The sequence below is a fragment of the Medicago truncatula genome, chromosome 4 (genome assembly GCF_003473485.1).
Source record: "Medicago truncatula cultivar Jemalong A17 chromosome 4, MtrunA17r5.0-ANR, whole genome shotgun sequence".
Classification (NCBI taxonomy): domain Eukaryota; kingdom Viridiplantae; phylum Streptophyta; class Magnoliopsida; order Fabales; family Fabaceae; genus Medicago; species Medicago truncatula.
The window spans coordinates 41,032,765-41,038,764 of NC_053045.1; the positions used below are offsets into that span (position 1 = coordinate 41,032,765).

At 33.4% G+C, this 6,000-nt stretch overlaps 1 long non-coding RNA gene across 1 annotated transcript; it reads left to right on the forward strand.

Annotated features, from left to right (window-relative positions):
- The first annotated feature begins 1,724 nt into the window (after nucleotides 1–1,724).
- LOC112421405 (uncharacterized) lies at nucleotides 1,725–2,432 on the forward strand. Its single transcript, XR_003011729.2, has 2 exons — nucleotides 1,725–1,998; nucleotides 2,078–2,432. It is a non-coding gene; the product is annotated as an uncharacterized lncRNA (long non-coding RNA).
- Nucleotides 2,433–6,000: the final 3,568 nt, after the last annotated feature.

Below are 6,000 nucleotides of genomic sequence, written 5' to 3' on the forward strand. Positions count from 1 at the left end.
AAAATAACTCATTTAAGTATTTGGTGTACCATAGAACTTGCCTATAAGATTCGTTTTAGGCTTATATAAACATCGGACAGGGCATGTAGGTAAGCGCAACGTGTTCTCTAAGGATTTCTAAGTTATGTACGGTTTGTCCCTCTCAAACAAAAAAGCATTTCTTTTTACCAAAAAAATTGTTATATATTTTTTATTATTTTATTAAATAACCTCTTAATGTTCCCGTGAGCATAGCTCAGTTGGGGGACATGCATTATTATATGCAGGGGTCGGGGTTCGAACCCCGGACACCCTACTTATTCACCTTAAAAAGATGAATTATAGCCACTATGCTACCTGACAAAAAAAAATGATAACTTCTTAATTTTTATTTTATTATCTCTCACAAGTTTAAAAGCCTAAGTTTAAGATTCGTTTTAGGCTTATATAAACTTCGGACGGGGCATGTAGGTAAGTATAATGTGTCTCCTCTAAGAATTTCTAAGTTATGTACCGTTTGTCCTCTCTAATACATCATATTCTCTTTGTGGATGTCATTGGAATTACTCACTTAAGATTGTACTCTTTCTTGTTTTTGTTTTTTTATTTCCATTTCTCCATGATCCAAAAAGCATTCATGGGTACGTTAAAAAAAAGTGCATTGTCATTAAAAATATTATTTTTATAAGCAAAATAATTTATTATTATGCGTACAAAGGGTATTTAAATCCGATAGTCAAATCAAATACAATGAAAACAAGATAGTCCACCAATTAGCAAATACAAGGTTCTTATTTCTTCATTGTCAATATACAAGGTTCTTAATTACCAATTAACAAGATGTCAGAGAGTTTTGTTGCATGATAGTGGAAATATTTGCTCTAACCAAGTGCAATGACATGTTGAATTTGCCATTCAACATGTTGAATCATTGTAGGGGGTGTTGAAATAGGAAAAAACTGAGTTGGAGGAGAGATGTGTTGAACAAGTTTAACATGTTTAATGCCTGGTCCATAGAGACGCGTGGCGTGCTCGTATTGCTCAAAACAGGCGCGTGGGTGAGTTGGGACGCGGAGAGAGAAGAGAGAAGAGAGAAATGGATAATGTTGTGACACTTGGCATGTTTTGATTGGCTGCTTGGATTTTTATCTTCTTAATAATTTGGACTCAATTATTTCATTGCAAATAATTTTTTTTTACCAAAATTCGTAATTTCTTTTTCTCTATAAATAAAGACTTGGATCATTTGATTTGGACACAGAAAAAAAATCAAATTTTTCACTCTCTTAATCTTATTATTAGCTTTGTATTAGTTTTTTTTTTTTGAAGTTTTGGTCTTTATTTAGTGAAATGGATCACACTAACAATCAATTCAACACCAAAATTTTTTCTGATTACACTTTTAGCTACCAAAATCCCAACAATTATCAACACCCAAATCAATTTCCCAACCAACATCCTCAAAACATTTTAATTTAATTATAATCGATAATTGTAATTTTATGTAATTCAAAAATATAAAATTAAATAAGAATAAGAAATAAAAGGTGGTGGGGTAGGGTGTTGAATGAAAAAACCATTGGAGAGGTAAAAATTGAATGGGTGTTAAATTAAAGAGAGAAAATGATGTGGAGTGTTGGAAATTGAAAAAGTGGATATTGAGGGTTGTTGAATTTGTTTTACCATTGTAAATGGTCCTAGACTGGATATTCAGGTACCATACATCATTTATTTATTGACCTGGATCTTGTTTCTTTATATTAAGTATTCGTGTGATGCAATAGTGTTGCTAGGCTTTTGGCTTGTTATCTAGTAGACTGTGCAGGCTGATCATATTCTAATTATTTATTTAATGGATGCAGGAATAAAATTCGGGGGAACTTTACTCAAAGTGAGCTCAATCGAACTGAAAAGAAGTCCAGGAAAAAAGTGAAAAAAACGGGAAAAACTTTTGTTTTGACTGTTATACCAATTATACCAAAGAGAAATGATAAATGTGTAGAAGAGATGGAGCAAACGGTAAACTTGATTTTGGCTGTAAATAGATGGGTTTTTCTTATTTTGTTAACTACTTGATAGAAACTGTCTGTGGCTGCAGCAAAATGATGAATCGATTGCAGCAGATTTGGAAGAGGATTTGTCTGTTCTGGATATACAGTGAGAGCTAAGCTTAATGACTTGGTTATAAATGCTGGAATTGAAGATCACCATGGGCTGTGACTGCGATGCTTCAATGATGATGATGAAGATCGCGGTTTACTTCTTTCTCTGAAATTTGTAGTTAATAAGTTTACACTGTTGTTCATGTACAAAAGTGAAACTCTGAATTTGTAGTTAACTCGCATTGTTGTTTAGTTTGTGGCTTTGTGCTCACTTCTTTATCTGTTGAAGTTAATTCACGTTGTTATCCTATGTTGCTTTATTAGTTCTTTAATAAACCGTTTGTTGATTTAGTCTTTACAGTTTTCTTGAGATTATCTTGGTTAGAGCACATTGTCATTCTTGTTGGCATCCAACTTGCTAGCAATTAGCACCTTGCTAGGGTGATGTTGAAATTAGTAACTGGTCCAATTGAACAATTCATTTGAAATTTATTTACAACTGTGTGCAGGTGGATATTGTGATTTTGAAAGGTTTCTCGTGTAACTGGAATATAATAATTATCAAAGAAAGTCATGGTTGTTGGATCAAAGATACCTAATAAACATCTTAAAGCACTTATAGAAATAGAGAGTATAGAGAAAGTGAGAGGGAAACAGATGGCTTGGTTGATATAAGCATTTCAATCATATGGCAAGTCAGTGCAATAATCTTTCTCTTTGGTTAAAACTTAAAACCTGTATTGTTTAATATTTATTGTATGACTAAAGTACTTCTATACAAGATATTTTTTTTCTTTTCTTTCCTTTTTATGCATATAGGAACATGCATAGAATCCTCCTTTTCAAGAGGATTTATATTATTCCTTCAAAAAAAGAGGATTTATATTATTATTTCCATTTTGCACCAAGAGGATATATATGGTTTCTCAATTATTATACTTTCCGTGTTTGTTGAGTCAGGTAAAAACAATTTGTGGACATTGTAATGTAGTTGCATTTGGCTGACAAAATTCAGAAATTAGGCAACATTTGTGAGAATGATTGAGTTCGGGCAACATTTGACAATTTTCATGTCTCTTTCAGTATGAGATCCACATGCTGGAATTGACATGTTGACCATGACCACTACACGTCTACAGTCTACACCATGATTCTGATGAAGCAAGAGACATTCCTTGCATGAGTTATGGCTTGAACATCACTGGTTGGGCAATTAGAATGTTCTAGAGACATGAAAATTGAAGGGGTTAGAAGGTTTAAATTGTGGCAATAATATTTTAACTATGCATATTTTTTCAGTGAATGGAGTTTAGATGAGTTAGGTTCCGAGATTCATCAAGGCTTCAAGAACACTTGAAGAAATACTTATAGATCACGGACAAAAGATATCCTCACATCGACAACAAAAGTGAAACCAACAATCTTGTGGATGATTCGACATCTTATCACCTTCATTGAATCCTTACTCGCAAGTTGATTCCATTTCAAGGAAATAGAATCAGAGATAATCCTATCCCAAGTCTCTCACTAGTCACTAAGCCTAAGACACAAGAAACAAGAACTAACATTCCCTTAGAAGCAGTAGTAATTGAGATTATCGACGATCATCAATCAATTTAATGCCCACTTTGTTTACTTATTTATATTTGCTGGAGTTGATAGAAACAAACAAAAAGGTTTGATTTATCAAATCTTTAGAGAGCATCAAGCTCTTCCATACATGAAAGTAAACAATTCTGCGGTTACAAAACTTCCAACTGATATTAACAGGTACAGATGGTGAAGGGTATATCAACACCAAGGAGATTCAATGAGCAGACAACACTTATATTGGTCAACTTTGGTAGCATTTACATTTAACAATATCTTGCTTTGATGAGAATGATTCCAAAATTAGAGTCACTGACTCATTGGTGGTACCTGTGATGCCAAAAACTAAGTTATTACCAACTCGTACATACTTGATTGTTTTCTTCAATTTGAGGTGTAAAATATTATTGAAGTCTTGTTCCATTGTATGGCCATTTTTTCTTTCCAATTGACCTCAAATATCTTAAGTTCATATCCATAAATATGCAGTACAACTATCCATGATTTCCAGAATTGAACATCACTTGTGATAAAAATGTCTTATGATGAAAAGGATTCTGCACCGCAGAATAAGACTTGATATGCACATGCATATGGATGATTTATGGAGTGAAACATTAACACTAAATCCGCAATAAAAAATATTACCAAAGGATAACTCACATCTTCAAGTGTGTTGTAACAAGTCATAACATTGCATAAGTTAACAACTTAGAGTCACAAAAATACTTACAATCACCTACATATAGAAATTGTAGCTGAACAAATCACCAATCCAAGTAGTATAAATAGCTTTCTATTGCTTAATCATTGTATTGTATTATGAATAACTTGGACAGTGAAAAAATCAGTGAGCAGTTAATTGTATAATCATGCAGACACAGTCCAGATGCCCGGCACAGCATCACCTACAATGTAGTAAGCTGCTGCACCAAGAGAATCCACACTAGATGTGTCAAACCATATATCAGAAGTACCTGCTTTAATCATCACATTCTTAACTACCCCAAGTATAATAAATAAACTCACAATGCACTATTAGACTTTGCTGCAGACATGGCCAGATTAATTAACTACATATATAAACTACAACACCGACAAGTAAAACATCATTCCCACCATCACACACAAACACAACAGCATTTCTAAAGCCAAACCACAGCTGCATACATTTAAAGAAGGTTAGGATACAGGTTATGGTCGTGATTTAACCATATTTTGACCGCAACAACGCATTGGTGGTCCGGTTCCTCCTGTCCTCATCTAACTCATCTATAACACAAGATGATGCACTCAGACGAGAACAAAAGAAAACCGGAATATCCAATGCCTTACACGGAACGCTGGATAGTTTATTCCGAATTTCCACATGTCAAGTAAAAGCCAGATCTCATTATTCAAAATCTCAATACTCATTAGTATGAAATTTATACAGATCTCACCATTTTAAGCTATAGGTTCAAGAATCTAAGGTTTAGGTTATTAAAGAAACACCAAATCAAATGAAAACAAGTTAAATAAATAGAGAGAAGAGAGTAATGAAGTGTATGGTTGTGATGTAATGGCGTTTGGAGGCGGATTTGTGTAGAAAGCACAAAATCCGTACTATGATACCATTTTAATTTTGATGTTTAGGGCTTGAAAAGCAGGGCACCCCATAGAAAACCTATGGGTATTTCAGAGCCACAGTTTAATACTGCTCTCCCCTATATTGCTTCAGCCCTTGACTTCATCACTTACAAATTAAAATTAAATTAAATTAAATCAAATGTTTCTTGTAAACTAAAAATGAAAACATTTCTATCACAAAAATAAAAGAATGAATAATAAGGCAAACTTGCAGGACATGGGAGGATGAAACCCTAAACACTTGTTGCCGCTGTGCATCTGCGTACTTATAAAACGTTGCAATGACGGAGGAGATGTGTTTTAGTCTCTCTTGTTGGGCTTGGATCAAAATAAAATGGGCCTAGGAATAAGCTTCGTATTTCATCAAGATTGCATTCCGTAAGCGAATTGCTTTTCCCACTCCCACAATTCATATGGGTCCGGCCGAATTTTAAAATTCAGACGTGTAAAAAATTGGGGAGTTTAATACTTTTTTACACGTTTGAATTTTAAAATTTGAATAAACCTAAAGATTTTGAGAAATGTGGGGTGGGAAAAAACAGTCAATGTCTAAACATTATAGAAATGGATTCTCTCATTTTTTTTTTCATCTCTTCATTTTTGTTTAGTTTTTCGATAAATTAAAGTTTGAGTTCGGTCATTCTCGTTTCAATATTAGAAAAGTTGAATTTAAGTTTGTCCATGAATATTTTTTTTGAAA